The 19,230-nt window shown below is 40.8% G+C and overlaps 1 long non-coding RNA gene across 2 annotated transcripts in view; it reads left to right on the top strand.

The window, feature by feature from the left end:
- LOC136337709 (uncharacterized) overlaps window positions 1-19,230 on the top strand; it is a 78,096-nt gene that overhangs the window by 22,039 nt on the left and 36,827 nt on the right. For both annotated transcript variants that reach the window (XR_010731875.1, XR_010731874.1), the window contains exons 3-4: window positions 10,469-10,518; window positions 10,709-10,762. This is a non-coding gene — a long non-coding RNA (uncharacterized lncRNA). The remainder of the gene's footprint in view (window positions 1-10,468; window positions 10,519-10,708; window positions 10,763-19,230) is intronic.

Here is a 19,230-nt window from a genome sequence, read left to right as displayed (position 1 = left end):
AGCCAGTAGAAAAGGAAAACGTGTAAACATATACTTACCATGAGATGTATAAAAGTTACAAATAAAATATGCAAATAGGACCTGAGAAGATTAAAGAGTTATTAATAATAATAACTAACACTGATTATTTATTCTGAGTCAGCAGCTGGTCTAAGAGCTGAACATTAATTCATAATTTAAACTGCTACAATGTCCTTATGATACAGGTCCCATTATTGTCCCAACTTAAGAGACAAGAGAAGTGAGGTACTAAGAGGTTAAATAATGTGTCCAAGGCTTTTGGGAGAGGCAATCCACTCTGGACCCTCAGTGTTCCTGGATGATTTTGCTGGTGTGCCAAGAATTCAAGGCCCTGACTGCTCTTTACCTGGGCTGTTACACAGGGCAATGTTTGCAGTGAGTAGCTTTGACAGATGAGGTAACATCTCCCCATGGACAAAGAGAAACCTTTCTGCTTAATTAATTAATTATTTTGTTTGTTTGTTTATTTATTTTTTAGTGAGAGGCGGGGACAGATAGGAAGGGAGGTAGATGAGAAGCGTCAATTCTTTGTTGCAGTACCTTAGTTGTTCATTGATTACTTTCTCGTATGTTCCTTGATTGTGGGGCTCCAGCTGAGCCAGAGACCCTTTGCTCAAGCCAACGACCGTGGGCTTCAAGCCAGTGACGTTTGGAATCAAGCAGGTGAGCCTGTGCTCAAGCCAGATAAACCTCCGCTCAAGCCAGCCACCTTGGGATTTCAAACCTGGTCCTCAGCAACCCAGGCTGAAACTCTATCCACTGTGGCAATGCCTGGTCAGGCTGCTCAATTTATTCTTTTTTTTTTTTCAGAAAAAACATCTCTACGTTATTTTGACATTTGATTATGCTGCATTCCCATCACCCAAAGTCCAATTGTCTTCTGTCACCTTCTAACTGGTTTTCTTTGTGCCCCTCCCCTCCCCCAACCCCTCCCTCTCCTCCCCTCCACCCATAACCACCACACTCTTGTCCATGTCTCCGAGTCTCATTTTTATGTGCCACCTCTGTATGGAATCATACAGTTCTTAGTTTTTTCTGATTTACTTATTTCCCTCAGTATAATGTTATCAAGGTCCACAATGTTGTTGTAAATGATCCAATGTCATCATTTCTTATGGCTGAGAAGTATTCCATAGTATATATGTACCAAAGCTTCTTAATCCACTCGTCCACTGACAGACACTTGGGCTGTTTCCAGATCTTTGCTATTGTGAACAATGCTGCCATAAACACGGGGGTGCATTTCTTCTTTTGAAACAGTGCTATGGTGTTCTTGGGGTATATTCCTAAAAGTGGGATAGCTGGGTCAAAAGGCAGTTCGATTTTTAATTTCTTGAGAAATCTCCATACTGTTTTCCACAGTGGCTGCACCAGTCTGCATTCCCACCAGCAGTGCAGGAGGGTTCCCTTTTCTCCACATCCTTGCCAGCACTTATTCTGTGTTGTTTTGTTGATGAGCGCCATTCTGACTGGTGTGAGGTGATATCTCATTGCGGTTTTAATTTGCATTTCTCTAATGATTAGTGATGTTGAGCATTTTTTCATATGCCTATTTGCCATCTGTATGTCCTCTTTGGAGAAGTGTCTATTCATTTTTTTCGTCCATGTTCTGATTGGATTGTTTGTCTTCCTGGTATTGAGTTTTACAAGTTCTTTATAAATTTTAGTTATTAACCCTTTATCAGATGTATTGTCAAATATATTCTACCATTGTGTAGTTTGTCTTTTTATTCTGTTCTTATTGTCTTTAGCTGTGCAGCTTTTTAGTTTGATAAAGTCCCAAGTGTTTATCCTGTCTTTTATTTCACTTGCCAGTGGAGATAAATCGGCAAATATACTGCTGTGAGAGATGTCAGAGAGCTTACTGCCTATGTTTTCTTCTAAGATACTTATGGTTTCATGGCTTACATTTAAGTCTTTTATCCATTTTGAGTTTATTTTTGTGAATGATGTAAGTTGGTGGTCTAGTTTCATTTTTTTGCAGGTAGCTGTCCAATTTTCCCAACACCATTTATTAAAGAGGCTGTCTTTACTCCATTGTATGCTCTTACCTCCTTTGTCAAATATCAGTTGTCCATAGAGCTGTGGGTTTATTTCTGGGTTCTCTGTTCTGTTGCATTGATCCATATGCCTGTTCTTATGCCAGTACCAGGCTGTTTTGAGTACAATGGCCTTGTAGTATAACTTGATATCCGGAAGTGTAATACCTCTCACTTTATTCTTCATTTTCAAGATTGCTGTGGCTATTCCTGTTCTCTTTTGGTTCCATATAAATATTTGGAATATGTGTTCTATATCTTTGATGTAAGTCATTGCCATTTTAATTGGTATTGCATTGAATTTATAAATTGCTTTGGCAAACAATCCAGTAAAAAAATGGGAAGAGGACATGAACAGACACTTCTCCCAGGAAGAGATACAAATGGCCAACAGATATATGAAAAGATGCTCAGCTTCATTAGTTATTAGAGAAATGCAAATCAAAACTACAATGAGATACCACCTCACTCCTGTTAGATTAGCTATTATCAACAAGACGGGTAATAGCAAATGTTGGAGAGGCTGTGGAGAAAAAGGAACCCTCATTCACTGTTGGTGGGACTGTAAAGTAGTACAACCATTATGGAGGAAAGTATGGTGGTTCCTCAAAAAACTGAAAATAGAACTACCTTATGACCCAGCAATCCCTCTACTGGGTATATACCCCAAAACCTCAGAAACATTGATACGTGAAGACACATGTAGCCCCATGTTCATTGCAGCACTGTTCACAGTGGCCAAGACATGGAAACAACCAAAAAGCCCTTCAATAGAAGACTGGATAAAGAAGGTGTGGCACGTATACACTATGGAATACTACTCAGCCATAAGAAATGATGACATCAGATCATTTACAGCAAAATGGTGGGATCTTGATAACATTATACGGAGTGAAATAAGTAAATCAGAAAAGAACAAGAACTACATGATTCCATACATTGGTGGAACATAAAAATGAGACTAAGAGACATGGACAAGAGTGTGGTGGTTACCAAGGGGGGGGGGAGGGAGGACATGGGAGGGAGGGAGGGAGAGAGTTAGGGGGAGGGGGAGGGGCACAGAGAACTAGATAGAGGGTGACGGAGGACAATCTGACTTTGGGCGAGGGGTTTGCAACATAATTTGATGACAAAATAACCTAGACATGTTTTCTTTGAATATATGTACCCTGATTTATTAATGTCATCCCATTACCATTAATAAAAATTTATTAAAAAATATATATATATATATAAATTGCTTTGGGTAATATAGACATTTTAATAATGTTTATTCTTCCTAACCGTGAACACGGTATATGCTTCTACTTGTTTGTATCTTCCTTGATTTCTTTTATCAATGTTTTATAATTTTCCGAGTACAAGTCTTTAATCTCCCTGGTTAAATTTATTCCTAGGTACTTTATTTTTTTGGTTGCAATGGTAAAGGGGATTGCTTCCTTAATTTCTCTTTCTAATGATTCATTGTCAGTGTATAAAAATGCCTCTGATTTCTGAGTATTAATTTATATCCTACCACCTTGCTGAATTCATTTATCTGGTCTAGTAGTTTTTTGACTGAGACTTTAGGGTTTTCTATATACAATATCATATCATCTGCAAATAATGATAGTTTTACTTCTTCTTTTCCAATTTAGATGCCTTTTATTTCTTTTTCTTGTCTGATTGCTGTGGCTAGGACTTCCAGAACTATGTTGAATAAGAGTGGTGAAAGGGGGCACCCCTGCCTTGTTTCTGATCTTAAGGAGATTGCTTTTAATTTTTGCCCATTGAGTATGATGTTGGCTGTGGGTTTGTCATAGATGGCCTTTATCATGTTGAGGTATGTTCCCTGTATTCCCACTTTGCTGAGAGTTTTGATCATGAATGGGTGCTGGATTTTATCAAATGCTTTTTCTGCATCTATTGAAATTATCATGTGGTTTTTCTCCTTCCTTTTGTTTATGTGATGAATCACATTGATTGATTTGTGAATATTGTACCAGCCTTACCTGCCAAGAAGAAATTCCACCCTTCATAGTGTATGATTTTTTTCATATATTGCTGGATCCGCTTTGCTAATATTTTGTTGAGGATTTTAGCATCTAAATTCATCAGAGATATTGGCCTATAATTTTCTTTCTTTGTGTTGTCTTTGACTGGTTTTGGAATCAGAATTATGCTCGCCTCATAAAAGGAGCTTGGAAGTCTTCCTTCCTCTTGAATTTTTTTTTTTCTGAAGCTAGAAATGGGGAGAGACAGACAGACTCCTGCATGCGCCCGACCGGGATCCACCCGGCACGCCCACCAGGGGCGACGCTCTGCCCACCAGGGGGCGATGCTCTGCCCCTCCAGGGTGTTGCTCTGCTGCGACCAGAGCCACTCTAGCGCCTGGGGCAGAGGCCAAGGAGCCATCCCCAGTGCCGGGGCCATCTTTGCTCTAATGGAGCCTTGGCTGCGGGAGGGGAAGAGAGAGACAGAGAGGAAGGAGGGGAGGGGGGTGGAGAAGCAAATGGGCGCTTCTCCTATGTGCCCTGGCCGGGAATCGAACCCAGGTCCCCCGCACGCCAGGCCGACGCTCTACCGCTGAGCCAACCGGCCAGGGCCTCTTGAATTTTTTGAAATAGCTTGAGAAGGATAGGAGTTAGTTCTTTTTTTTTTTTTTTTTTTTTGTATTTTTCTGAAGCTGGAAATGGGGAGAGACAATCAGACAGACTCCCGCATGCGCCCGACCGGGATCCACCCGGCACGCCCACCAGGGGGTGACGCTCTGCCCACCAGGGGGCGATGCTCTGCCCCTCCAGGGTGTTGCTCTGTTGTGACCAGAGCCACTCTAGTGCCTGGGGCAGAGGCCAAGGAGCCATCCCCAGCACCCAGGCCATCTTTGCTCCTATGGAGCCTCGGCTGCGGGAGGGGAAGAGAGAGACAGAGAGGAAGGAGAGGGGGTGGGGTGGAGAAGCAGATGGGCGCTTTTCCTGTGTGCCCTGGCTGGGAATCGAACCCAGGACTCCCGCACACCAGGCTGATAGTGTACCACTGAGCCAACCAGCCAGGGCAGTTAGGAGTTAGTTCTTCTTTGAATATTTGGTAGAATTCACTTGTGAAGCCATCAGGCCCAGGACTTTTTTTGGGGGGGAGTTTTTTGATAACTGTTTAAATTTCCTTTGTTGAAATTCATCTGTTTAGGTGTTCTGATTCTTCTAGATTAATTTGTAAAAGATTATATGTTTCAAGGAATTTGTCCATTTCATCTAGGTTGTCTACTTTTTGGCATACAGTTCTTTATAGTATTTTCTTACAATATTTTGTATTTCTGTTGTGTCAATTCTTATATCTCCACTCTCATTTCTAATTTTATTTATTTGAGTCCTCTCTCTTTTCTTCTTGGTGAGTATGGTTAAAGGTTCATCGATCTTGTTTACCTTTTCAAAGAACCAGCTCCTGGTTTCATTGATCCTCTGTATTGTTTCTTCAGCCTCTATGTCATTTATTTCTGCTCTGATCTTTATTATTTCCTTCCTTCTACTAACTCTGGGCTTTACTTGCTGTTCTTTTTCTAGTTCTTTTAGATGCAGGGTCCAGTTGTTTATTTGAGCTTTTTTAGCTTCTTGAGGTATGCCTGAAATGCTATGAACTTCCCTCTCAGGACTGCTTTTGCTGTGTCCTATAAATTTTGAGTTGATGTATGCTCATTGTCGTTCGTTTCAAGGAATTTTTTAATTTCTTCTTTGATCTCATTGTTAACCCATTCGTTATTTAATAACATGTTATTTAGTTTCCAAGTGTTTGAGTATTTTTCAGTTTTTTTCTTGTGATTGATTTCTAGTTTCATGCCATTGTGATCAGAGAAAGTGCTCAATATGATTTTAATCTTCTTAAATTTGTTGAGGCCGCTTTTGTGCACTAACATGTGGTCTATCCTAGAGAATGTACCACGAGCACTTAAAAAGAATGTATATTCTGCTGCTTTAGGGTGAAAGATTCTGAAGATATCTATTAAATCAAGTTGATCTAGTATGTCCTTTGTGCTGTTTCTTTGTTAATTTTCTTTCTTGAGGATCTCTCTAGTGATGTTAATGGGGTATTGAAATCCCCTACTATTATAGTATTGCTATTGATCTCACCCTTTAAATCCATCAAAGTCTGCTTTATATATTTAGGTGCTCCTATATTAGGTGTGTAGATATTTATAATGGTTATATCTTCCTGTTGGATTGCTCCCTTTATCATTATGTAGTGATCTTCTTTATCTCTTACTATAGTCTTTGTTTTAAAGTCTATTTTGTCTGATATAAGTATTGCAACCCCAGCTTTTTTTTCATTTCCATTTGTGTGAAATATTTTTTTTCCATCTTTCTATCTTCAGTCTATGTGCATCTTTTGTTTTAAGGTGTGTCTCTTGTAGACAGCATGTGTATGGGTCCTGTTTTTTATCCATGCAGCTACCCTATGTCTTTTATCTGATCATTTAATCCATTTACATTGAAGATTATTATTGATATGTAATTGTTTATTGCCATTTTATTCTTTTAAACTGTATTCCTCTTTTGCTATATTCTTTTTCTCCTTTGATCTGTTTACAACAGGCCCCTTAGTATTTCTTGCAGCCTTGGTTTGGTTGTAGTGAATTCCTTGAGTTTTTTTTGTCTGGAAAGCTTTTTATTTCTTCTGCAATTTTCAATGATAGCCTTGCTGGATAAAGTAGTCTTGGTTGTAGGCTCTTGTTTTGCATTACTTTGAATATTTCTTGCCATTCCCTTCTGGCCTCAAGTGTTTCTATTGAGAAGTTGGAAGTCATCCTTATGGGGGCTCCTTTGTAGGTGATAGTCTTTTTTTCTCTAGCAGCTTTTAATATTTTCTCTTTATCACTCAGCTTTGATATTTTAATTATAATGTGTCTTGGTGTAGATTTTTTTGGGTTTCTCTTTAATGGAGTCTGCTGTGCTTCTTGAACTTGTGATATGTTTTCTGCCTTAATTGAGGGAAGTTTTCACCTATGATATGTTTGAACGAAGTCTCTATTCCTTGTTCTTTCTCTTCTTCTTCAGGAACCCCTATGATGCGGATGTTATTTCTCTTTATGTTGTCACAGAGCTCTCTTAGAGTTTTCTCAGACTTTTTGAGTCTCTTTTCCTTTTTCTGCTCTGCTTCTGTGCCTTTATTTATCTTGTCCTCTAACTCGCTGATTCAATTCTCAGCTTCATCCTTCCATTGTGTTCTTCATTTCTGATAATGTATTTGTCACTTCTGACTGATTCTTTTTTATTTCAATGTCCTTTTTTATATTTACTATCTCTTTATTTAGGTGTTCATAATGACCATCTATTGTTGTTCTAAGATTTTTGAGCATCCTAACAATTGTTATTTTAAACTCTGCATCTGGTAATTTCATTATATCTGACTCATTCAAGTCCTTTTCTGGGGATTTCTCTTGATTCATTTGTGTTGCATTTCTCTGCTTTCTCATTTTGTCTGTGTAAAAGAAAGTTTTGGCCCCTGGAGTCCACTGGGTGTGTCCTCTGTGTTCCCTAGGTGTGGTCTGTCTGCAGGCCCACCACCCCCTCTGCTGTTGCTGCCTCAGGCATTCAGGTATGGACATTGCCGGTGCCTGCCCACTGGGGTGTTGCTGTGGTTTCTGCCTCTCCTTCACAGGAGTGGCTGTGATCATGTGCTCGGGTATACAAGCCTCAGTGGACTTGGCTTTCGCCCTGCCCCCGCGGGTGGTGTTATGCTCGGCCCTGAGGGCAGGGGTGAGCACCTTTGCTCAACTGCAGCTCTCCACCTGATTCCAGGCTTTCTCCCTGTCCTTGCAGGAGGAGCCCACTTGTGAGACGGCTGCAAGCCTTGGCTCCACAGGCCAGGAGGGACTGCGTGCCCATGCTCAGTAGCAGGACTCCGCCTGTTCTGGGCTTTAGGCTCCACCACCGCTGGAGGAGCCGGCTCCCAAGTCAGGCCACAAACCTTGGTTCCGCGGGAGGGGCAGGGCTGTGCTTCTGTGCCCTTGCTTTAGGGCGGGCCTCCACCCCTTCTGGGGTTCCTGCCTTTCTCCCCGCACCCCCCCCCACCCCTACAGGCTGGATTGCAGGCGGCCTGCAGCTGGTCTTGACCACTTTTGCACGCTCCCTCCTCCCCAGCCGGGCAAGACCAAGCTCACACCTGGGCCTCAGTGGTGGCCAGCCGGCTTCTGCCCTTGCTTACAGAACTATGCCTCCGCATCTGGCTGCCGCCCGCCTTCGGGGGAGCCCTCAGCTGTGTGGATGGGGGCGCTGCAGCTTGACCCTAAGACTCACTACTATAGCCCTGAAAGCTCCCTCCTTCTAAGCGACTGTGCTCTGAGTGCTCCAGGAGAGCTTTTTTGTCTGGTGTCCTGCTTCCCTTTGCTGTTATTGCTGTTTCCGGGGGAAATATTCGCTTCAGATTTGGGGAGTGACTCATCCCAGGGATTAGGGTGGCTGTCTCTCAAAATGTTTCTCCCTATGCCTCCTAGATTACACTCTTCTCCTGCTACTCTGGACCTCTCCTCTCTCCCCATCCCCCAGATCCCCAGGTGAGTGGTTGTGAGAGAGGTTTTCTGCATGGTGCCTTTAAGAGGAATCCTGGGTCTGAGAAATCAGTCTCTTTCTCACAAACAGTATCCTGACTTGTTTCCAGCTAAATACTGTCCATATGCTTCTTCTAGGCTCTGGGGCTGCGGGCTGGACTTTGTTCCTGGGACTCAGGACCCTCCTCTCTCTGCTAAACTCACTTCTCGCCACACGAGTCTCTCCCAGCTGCCGTTCGCTCTGGGGAGCTGGGCAGTCCTCTCCGCGTTTCCACTTTTCCTACCAGTCTCAGTGTGGCTTCTTCAGTGTTCCTTGGTTGAAGAGTCCTCTTAGTTTAGTCCAAAGTTGGTTTTTCCAGATGATGGTTCTTAAAATTAGTTTGTAATCCACTTTAGTTTTGGGAGGTAGAAGTTGGTATGTCCGCCTACTCCATCTCCATCTTATCTTCTCTGTAGGTTTGTTTTTAAGTTCCAATTTATTCTTAAAGTGGTGATTCCCCCAAGCTCAGTGTTCTTCTCCTATAATGCAACCCACTGCAGTGCAGGCATCCACGATGGGTCCTTTGCATTACCACCACAGGACTTGGGGGTCATAGGGAACCAATACAAACTCACATGAAGATCAGTCTACTGCTTTTGTTGTAGCAGAGTTTATTGTCTCGAACCCATGAATCACATGTTTTCTACCAGCAACTATGAAGCACTCATAGGAAAGCTTGATAGTTAGTAAGCAGGATAAAATCTCAAACCCCATGTAGTTTTCAACAAGGCCATGCTGTCAGTAAGTGGTGAAACTTGAATTTGAACCTGGAGAGTTTGGCTTTAAATTCTAGAGTCTTAAACACTACTAATACTGCATCAAAAATAGGGAACGTTTCCTAGTAGAGTAAGGCCAGATTATTAAAGAGGATATGGTGTTTGGATTCAATTTTGAAGGAAAAATGGGAATGTTGCAGAAGATAAGGGAGGAAAAATCACTGCAGGCAGAGGGAGCAAAGTGTACAGGGGCTGGAGCCCATGGAATGTTCCAGACACGGCAAAAATGCTGTTGTCAGGCTGAGGACACAGTGGAATTTTGCTGGAGCACAGGGTGAGAGACGAGGCTGAGAAGACAGGCAGAGGCCAGGCATGGTTGGTCCTGTGTGCCCATTTATCTTATCTCTTCTTATGGCCTGACTGCTGTGTCTCTTATTCCTGTCTCCCCCAACCCCTCTCAAATTCTTATGTTGAATCGTAACCCCAAGTGTGATTGTATTAGGAGGTAATGTCTTAGAGAGTGATTAGGTCATAAAAGTGAAGCCCTCCTGATGGGATTAGTTCCCTTTTAAAAGAGACCCCAGAGAGCTTCTGGTCCCTTTCTTCTTCCATGTGAGGACACAGAAAGAAGATAGCCACTTATGAACCAGGAAGCAGGGCCTCCCCAGACACTGAATCTTATTGGTGCCTGATCTCAGACATCAACCTTCCAGAACCGTGAGAAATAAATAAATAAGCCACTCAGTCTATGATATTCTGTTATAGCAACCTAAATGGACTAAGACACCTGTGGAAACCGTTTTAAGGAATTTAGGCAGGAAAATGACACAACCAGTTAGTGACTTTGAAAGAGCCATCTAGAACAGTGTGCAAGATGAATTGGAGGAGTCAAAGAGATCAAATAAAAAGTGATTGGAATAATGTGAGATGTGATGAGGGCCCAAACTTATTAGCATATGCAATTTAAGTGTCAATATTTTAATCCAAAGTCTAATGATAGTACTAATTAACTTGGAATTACTCCAGCCAAAATAGTTGCATTTTTAGTTCCTAAAAAGAGCCTTTCTCTTTTTACTTTATAAAATAAGCAGAGATCACCTGAATAAAATGATCTTGTCTTTGCCAATTCCAGGTAGAAGAGTCTAATGAGGAGAAGTTGGATCTCTACTCCCTGAGATGAAGGTAAGCATGGCTGATACTGAGGAACAGGCTCTACCTCCTTTCTTTGTGGCTAAGAAAAAATGAGAAAAGCTAACAGGAAATTCCTTTCCAAAGCAAAGATTTTCAAACCTTTCTTAGCAGAGCCCACGTAAGCAGAATAACATACCCCCTAAGCACACATAATTCACTTTTTCTTTTTCCTTTTTTATAGAAAAACTCTGGTAACAGTGGTCAGTGGGAAAGCAAGTTGGAGCTATTGGTTATGGTATGTGTGGGGGTTATGGAATTATCTGCTTTGGTAATGGGATGTAAATAATTTGTTCTTGGTTCCCAAAGTTCACATGTCTTTAAATTCAGTTATGGGGACAATTGCAGTCCAAAACATTGTTGATGAAGATATGCATCGCTGTACATTATCAGCTTAGCAAAATAATTTCTGACAAACTAAATTAATAATAATAAAAATAAAGAAACTGTAATTTGTGGTGAAAAGCAAAAACACTAGGAACTGAAAAGTATAACTTGGGCAGAATCCCCTAAATCACCTAATATTTATTAATCCTTCCTTCTTAACAGAACCTGAAAATTGTTAAGGAATATACTTTTCTCTACAACACCAGGAGAGTTAGGGAGACTGGCTCTTTCTTAGCTCTAGCTGGCAGATTCTAGATTGTCTACATAAGTCCAATTCTCCTGGTTGGTGATTGTGTTCGTCAAGGGGCAGATGACAAAAGCTCTTCTTTTACTGTGTCAGAATGCAATGCCTGGAAATGCTTTCTCTAACTGCGACCTTGAGAGTTGGAAGCATGGGGATAAAACTGATGCAGAGACAGGAAAAGCCAAAGCAGACCCAAAGAAACAGAGCTACAACTTCGAACACCTTGTTATGTAGAGTATAAACCATCCTTACTGTTGAAGCCACTTGAGTCAGTTTCTGGTATTTGTTGCCAGAAGCTTCCTGATATGATGACACATCTAGAGTGATCATTCTCTGACAACAGACTCCCTGAGGGAGGCTTTGTGACATAAACAAGCACTTAAATAACTGTCAGGCTTTTTAGAAAAATTCTGAATTAGAATCTTTAATAAAACAGTAGAAACAGCTGATGGTAGTTTTTGAATACCAAATTTTATGAACCCTGCTAACTCTTATTAAGTTACTATCCAGGAGCCCTTCCAAGTGTCCGAGAGCCAAAAGAAGGATATGCACTTTGTACCGGGATAGAGTCCAACAACACTTTAAAAAGCACTGCTTTACAAGTAACAAGTGACATCCCACCATGGTCAAAGGATGGTGGGCAATGTTTCTTACAATATAAGTACTCCCAGTTATAGCTAAACTGCTATTTGTTGAATAAAAACTGTAGATAAAACACATGACTAAATCATAGTGTTAAGGTACAGTTCATTATAATGATGGTAATTTAGAAAAGGCTCTCATAAACTCATTTTGTCTTAGATTGCAGAAACCAGTGAAAAGTTCACTGTTCCTTCTTGGGAGCTATATATAGACTATCCCCCAGAAACTTGTCTACGTTCTTCATTAAAAATTTGGAATGTCTCATCAAAGTCAACAATTGTTCTCTTTGATTTTTTGTAAATCAATGGGTAGTATTTCATTTTTTCTGCATTCTCTCTGAAGAGAATTTGTGAAAATTTACATAATTTTAATTGAAAGATATTTAGTCCTCAACTAGACAGAGTCTGGGGACCTTGGAAAGTGGTATTGTGCCCTTTTCCCTTGGCATGTTGGCTTCTTCTCTATACTTTAATACAAAATATTAGTGAAATTGACCAAAATCTTAGATGAGAAACCATGTTGTCTTAAGGAATTACATTAATTTGCCTTCTTTCAGGTTGCAAGGAATAGAGACTTTCATTTACTTCAGATGATGACTTGTTAAAATAAACAGAGAAAGAAAGAGAGAGAAGAAACAGAGGGAGAGAAAGAATTGAAAGAAAGAAAGAAAGAAAGAAAGAAAGAAAGAAAGAAAGAAAGAAAGAAAGAAAGAAAGAAAGAAGGAAGGAAGGAAAAAAAGAAGGAAGAAACACCAGTGACTGGACAGCCACTATTCAAGAGAAAAGAAAACAATGGCTTCCTATCAGTTAGGACACAGTACCAGCATTAATGACAACAAAAGCTCTTGGGACCAGACATCTTTTTCTGTCCTCAGAATTAGACATCAGCCACTCCCTACTCATGATTGTCACATTTGTGAGTTTGGTTTTTTTTTTAAATCTAGTTTGTCCATCTGCTGCCTCTGAAAGACAATTTCACGATGTATATAGAATTCTAGGTCAATGATGTGTTTTCTTTCAGCACTTTGATGTTAATTCATTGTCTTCTGGCTTCCACTATTTTTTATGAGAAGTCAGTCATTCTTATTGTTTTTTGGTTTATTTTACAGGGACAGAGAGAGTCAGAGAGAGAGGGATAGATAGGGACAGACAGACAGAAATGGAGAGAGATGAGAAGCATCAATTATCAGTTTTTTGTTGCTGAATAACACTTTAGTTATTCATTGATTGCTTTCTTATATGTGCCTTGACCACGGGCCTTCAGCAGACCAAGTAACCCCTTGCTCAAGCCAGTGACCTTGGGTCCAAGCTGGTGAGCTTTGCTCAAACCAGATGAGCCCGTGCTCAAGCTGGTGACCTCGGGGTCTCGACCCTGGGTCTTCCGCATCCCAGTCCGGTGCTCTATCCACTGTGCTACGGCCTTGTCAGGCATTCTTATTATTGACACTTCATTTTTAAAATCTCTTTTCAATTTATGATTCAACTTCATAATTTCTATTAACCTGTGTTCAAGTTCACTTTTGTTTTTTTTGTTTTTGAGGATTCGAACTTCTAACATTAACTTCTTCTGTTAATGCCATCTAGTGAATTAATTTTATTTTAGGCATTGTATTTTATAACCCTGGAATTTTCATTTTGTCCTTTTCTTAGAGTTCTCTTTTCTCTCCTGAAATACCTTATGTCTTACCCATTACGTTCACATTTTACAAATTCTTAAATATATTTATAATAGCTGTTTTAAAATTTTTGGTGCTAATTCTAATAACTGGAGTTAGCTGCAAGTCTTCATCTATTGACTATGTTTTCTTTTGATTATTGGTCAGTGACTCCTGTTCGCATGCATCATTTTTATTATTTTATTTAAGTATGTGTATATAAAGACAGTGAAGATTGAAGTATAATAATGTTTAGATTATTTCTCAGAGAATGCAGACCTTTCCTTCTGCCTGATAGGGTGAAGGGGTGATTATTCAGATTCCTTCTAAAGTCAAATTGAACCGAGTCTGGGCTGGGGTTCTAATTAAATTGAGATTATCTACACTTAGATTGACTCTCAAACTCCCACACTACTGATGCCTTTTTGAAATTATCAGAACTTGAGCTGATGGCATTTTAAAAAATATATATATTAATATTTTTTAATTTGCTTTGAATTTAACTCAACAGAGTCCTGTAATTCAAGCACTATGTGAATGCAGGTCTCCGAGAGTTTGCTCTGCATTTTCATTCGCCCTTTCTTCATGGATTATTTTTTGTCAAAGTTTGCAGGTAAGGATGAGGATAGGAGGGTTGTTGGGCCAATTTAGTTTTGCAGTGGGGACATTTCCACATTACAGTTCACCTCTCTAGCCTCCACTTCGCATGGAGGAGAAATCAGCTGAGCTGATTTCTCCTCCATGCGAAGCCTCTCTGGGACCGCCCTGCTCTCCTAGACCACGTGCTCTTCCCAAGGGTAGTGCCTGTCCCGCCTCTCCCTTTGCCAGAGAGGGGCTCATTTCTTTGAAATTCAGTTCATTAAGACTTCCTTTGTCCCTATCTTTGTTAGCCCCTTGGAAAAGTATAATTTTATACATCTGCGGTTTTCTCAGTGTTATCCATGAGAATAAAAGCCTTTTATTCAAGCTTTTCTTTCCTTTTTTTTTTTTTTTTTTTTTTTTTTTTATTTTTTCTGAAGCTGGAAACAGGGAGAGACAGTCAGACAGACTCTCACATGAGCCCGACCTGGATCCACCCGGCACGCCCACCAGGGGGCGACGCTCTGCCCACCAGGGGGTGATGCTCTGCCCCTCCGGGGCGTCGCTCTGTCGCGACCAGAGCCACTCTAGCGCCTGGGGCAGAGGCCAAGGAACCATCCCCAGCACCCGGGCCATCTTTGCTCCAATGGAGCCTGGCTGCGGGAGGGGAGAGAGAGACAGAGAGGAAGGAGAGGGGGAGGGGTGGAGAAGTAGATGGGCGCTTCTCCCGTGTGCCCTGGCCGGAAATCGAACCCAGGACTCCCGCACTCCAGGCCAATGCTCTACCACTGAGCAAACCGGCCAGGGCCAAGAAGAGGAAATATATAAATGAATGAGCAAATGAAACAATGAACTTACTGACAGTATGAGTGAGATATCCAAGTTTGGAGAATCTATTGATAACCTCAAAATGCTGAAAAATTTATTTATGTTTCATGTTATTTTAAAGTGTTATTTGGTTGTATCTAACAAAAATAGAAAACTAATATACTGTTTGACCCAGCAATTTTAGTTCACCATCTTCTTCAGCAAACCATCTTCTTCAGTTGTCCACATGATGACTTTTGCTGACCTAAATGAGAGCTACTGGTCATAAAGACTTTGAAAAAACAAAAACGAACTTTTGCTCTTGGGTGGGACTGAGCCATCATTCCTGAAGAAGAAAGGATCACATGTTTTATATGGACTGTAACAGCATTTTAGGAAGCAAGGAACACTGATCTGAGAATCCAGAGTCAGGTTGTGTTATCTTAGCTTTACCACTAGCCAGTCTCTAAGCTCACGTGAGTTATTTTCCTATCTGGGCATCCTTTGTGAAATATTGGCTGATGGTTAAAGTTGTTTATCCCTTTAAAATTATGTATTTTAAAAAAGGACAATAAAAAAACCCCAAAACCTGAACAGCACATTCCACATTTATGCTTTCTAACATTTCTATTTTCATGTAATAAACTTTATGCTGATTCATTTTCCTAGAGAAGAACAACACAGTCTGTAGAATTTGCTCTTGTATTTGTGAGCCCAGGTTTTGATTATCCATGGAAATCCTGGCTCTCTAAACTTTGCTTACTTTGTTTTCTGGGGATATATGAGCTCAGACACATGCACTAAACACGTGTCCCTGGTTTCCCATATTATTTATGGATACGTAGATGTTTTATGTCATTCATTTAGGTAAAAGAGTATTAATCTGATTAATTTACTCATGCCATCATTTAGAACCTGAACTTTAGCAAGAAGCTAGAATAAAGCCCAATATACATAGTTCTCAAGTGATTCCGGGGAAAAGCCATTTCATATCCGGGTTTCTGATGTTCCAGTAAATAACAGTTGAACCTTGTCAATTTGCTGTGAAACCAAATCGATTGGCTTGCCTGATGCACTGGTCTCTGTGTGTGGAGGAAACAGTTAAGATGAACAATGGTTCATTCCAGGGCTTCGTGCAGCTCTAAAACTAGAAAAGGAAAGACTATAGTTTATCAGTAGCTGAAACAGGACTGTGCTGGAATGGAGCCAATGGCAGTTGAATTAGTCAGAGACACGTCAGGGAAAAGGGCGGATGGCATTCTGCTTTTAAGCACAGGCAGAATCTCCTTAGAAATAGCCGGTGCAAAGCAATTGTGGTTAGTGCAGTCCCCACCCCCTCCCTAGAGAGAAGCCACTGACGACAAAAACCTGTGTACACCAAGGCAGTTTTCTCTGCCAGAGAAAATATACTTGTAGCAGTGCTGTGGGGTTAAATATGTTTTAGGATAGAAATGCTGTGACTAGCTTCTTAGGAAGCAATTTTGGGATTCTTGTTTTTGTTTTTTGGTTCTTTCTTCATTTTTTATTGGCAATAAATACTATTGAAAAAACTACTCCTTTCATCAAAAATGTTTTTATTAAGTCATTTTTCTTCTTCATTAAATCAATGGTTTCTCAAAACAGGGTGTTGGAGACAATCTAATGGCATGTGGGAAGAAAACTGAGAATTTCTAATTAAGTTTATTTTTCTTTCATCCTTTAAATTATTCTCCTCCACTTTTGTTCCTTTTCTCTTCTCTTCTTTTCTTTTCTTTTTAATTTTTACTAAGAGGCTGGGAGGCAGGGAGGCAGAGACACAGACTCCTGCATGTGCTGTGACCAGGATCCACCCCACAAGCCCACTAGGGGGCGATGCTCTGCCCATCTCGGGCCACTGTTCCGAACTGAGCTATTTTAGCGCCTAAGGCAAGGCCATGGAGTCATCCTTAGCGCCTGGGGCCAAATGGCTTGAACCATTTGAGCCATGACTGAGGAAAGGGAAAAGAGAGAGAGAGAGAGAGAGAGAGAGAGAGAGAGAGAAGGGAGGAGGGGTGGAGAAGCAGATGGTTGCTTCTCCTGTGTGCCCTGACCGGGAATTGAACCCGGGATTTCCACATGCCAGGCTGACACTCTACCGCTGAGCCAACCAGCTAGGGTCCCTTTTTATTTCTTTATACTGTGTCTAACATATTAGTAAATAGGAATATATTATTAGGAATAATATATTAGTAGTAGTAATATTAGTGCATAGTCATAGTCTATAATGAATAATTATGCATTTAATAAAGAGTTTAGGCTCCATTAGTTCTTATTTACTTTTTTTTTTTTTTTTACAAGTAGAAGTATGACTCAATAAGACATTTTGGAGCCCTAGCTGTGTTGCTCAGTTGGTTGGAATGTTGTCCTGATGTGCCAAGGTTGCAGGTTCGATCCTTGGTCAGGGCACACATAAGAGTCACCCAATGAATGCCTGGGTGGCGTGACAGACTAATGGTTTTTTTTTCCTCTCCTCACCTTTTTCTCTTCCTCTAAAATCAATAAATTAATTCTTAAAAAATTTTAGAGACTATTACTTTAGAATCTAGAGTTAAAATCATGGCTTCTGCAATTTTCTCTTGTTTACTTAAAAAGTGACATTGAGTTGCAAGGAAGTGCTGGCTATTGTGAAAATACTGCTACCTCCATAACCTACTCAGCGCTGGCTATTGTGAAAATGCTACTATCTTCATAACCTACTCCAATGTTATGAATTTTTTTTTACTGAGGAACAGATAAGGAAACAAATGTAAGAGTCCAAGCAGTGTGAAAAGAGACATTCAGTGCAAGTTTTGAGTATAAACATTTAAAGGGAAAGAATGAGAATAATACAATTTTACATTCTAGGTTACATAGCTGTGTAATCATTTATAAAGTGTTTTGTTTTGTTTTTAAATACTTCTGGATTGGAGAGGTTCCTAACTGTGGTTTTGGATTCCCTTTCTCTTATTTTTACCACTGTGGAGTAGGGCCAGCTGACGGCTCACAAGCCTACAGAGGACTGAGTCTCGGATTGTTGAGTTTGCACATAGTTTGTCCAACCCATCGGGTATGTCTGAGCCTTCATTTATCTTACTTAGAAGTCATTTGACTTGTTTGTTGAACAGAGTATTTGAATACTGAATTCTCCCTCGAGCTCTGTAGGGAAAATAAATGAACTGTGTAGCCGTGGAACATGCACAGCGTGTGGATGGCCGCACAGCAGAGTCGGCCGTCTACAGGGCATGATTTATGCTTTACTGTGAGAGCACAGCAAGGCCCCAAATATTTCCTCCACTGTGTGTCGAGGCGCTCAACTCTTCCTAGTCTAAGTCTCTTTATTTGGACTTGTTGAATTTCCCAGGACAAGTTTTGACTCTCAGGCTGGGCTCCCCATCACTCGATATTCCCAGCTGTTACCTTCCTGCTCCCCACAATTTTTCCTCCATCACCTCCTATGTCCAGGTGTGATCTGGAGCTGAAAACTGATTGACTAGTTCAAGGAAAGCTTCACATCCCATAAGGAAGTAAAACACATGCGTGTAAAACCAAACATACGTTTCTTTTCGAGAATCTGAGTAAATGGAGCCCCTGTCACTCCTTGGGTGAGGAGGCTAGAGAGCAAAGCTGGGTGGTAACTCAATCACCAAACTCACTTAAAGCCAGGCATGAATTTAACCGGCTCCAGTGTGGGCAGTCCCCAGATGTGTGCTACCAACCACAGGTAGTCCCAGTGAGATTGGAGAGTAATGTCCTTCAGTCTTTTGACTGTTAGTTAGCCAGCCAGCGGTCAGCTCAAGTGTTCTGTTTTTAGGCTGCTGCTTCATAAAGTCCAACTACAACCCTTCTTGATAAATCTTTCTTCAGGTGTACTGTTTGGGTGCAATAAATAATTTGATAGTCCCCAGATGGTTCATATCCAGTTTATGGAATGTTACTAATTTATCCATTAGCAGGATTCCTTGAGTGTGTGCCATTTTCAGAATACAAGGAACCCATACTTGGTTTGTAGAAGGTTTTTTTCCTTATTTTTTATTTTTATTTATTCTAGAGTAAGAGGGAATAGAGAGAGAGACAGAAATATCAACCTGTTCCTGTATATGTTCTGACCAGGTATCGAACCTGCAACCATTGAATATCGGATTATTGCCCAAACAACTGAGCTATCCAGCCAGGGCTGTAAGAGATGTTTGAGTGACGTGAAGGTACTTTGGATTTTGCCACACTAAAGTGCTCAGATACCCAAAACAGTGGCAGGAGGCATAGACAGAGAGACTCTGCAGTTTCCTTTTTCCAGTCTCTGTCCTAATTTAATTTTACTAATTTTACCGTTTTCCTAATCACAGTTTCCTCTACAATTGCCGGGGATGCTCTTCCATTGCAAAAGCAGCCAGGGATG

This window comes from Saccopteryx bilineata, chromosome 5 (assembly GCF_036850765.1).
Source record: "Saccopteryx bilineata isolate mSacBil1 chromosome 5, mSacBil1_pri_phased_curated, whole genome shotgun sequence".
NCBI classification, from domain to species: Eukaryota; Metazoa; Chordata; class Mammalia; order Chiroptera; family Emballonuridae; genus Saccopteryx; species Saccopteryx bilineata.
This window is presented reverse-complemented; position numbering and strand designations above follow the sequence as displayed.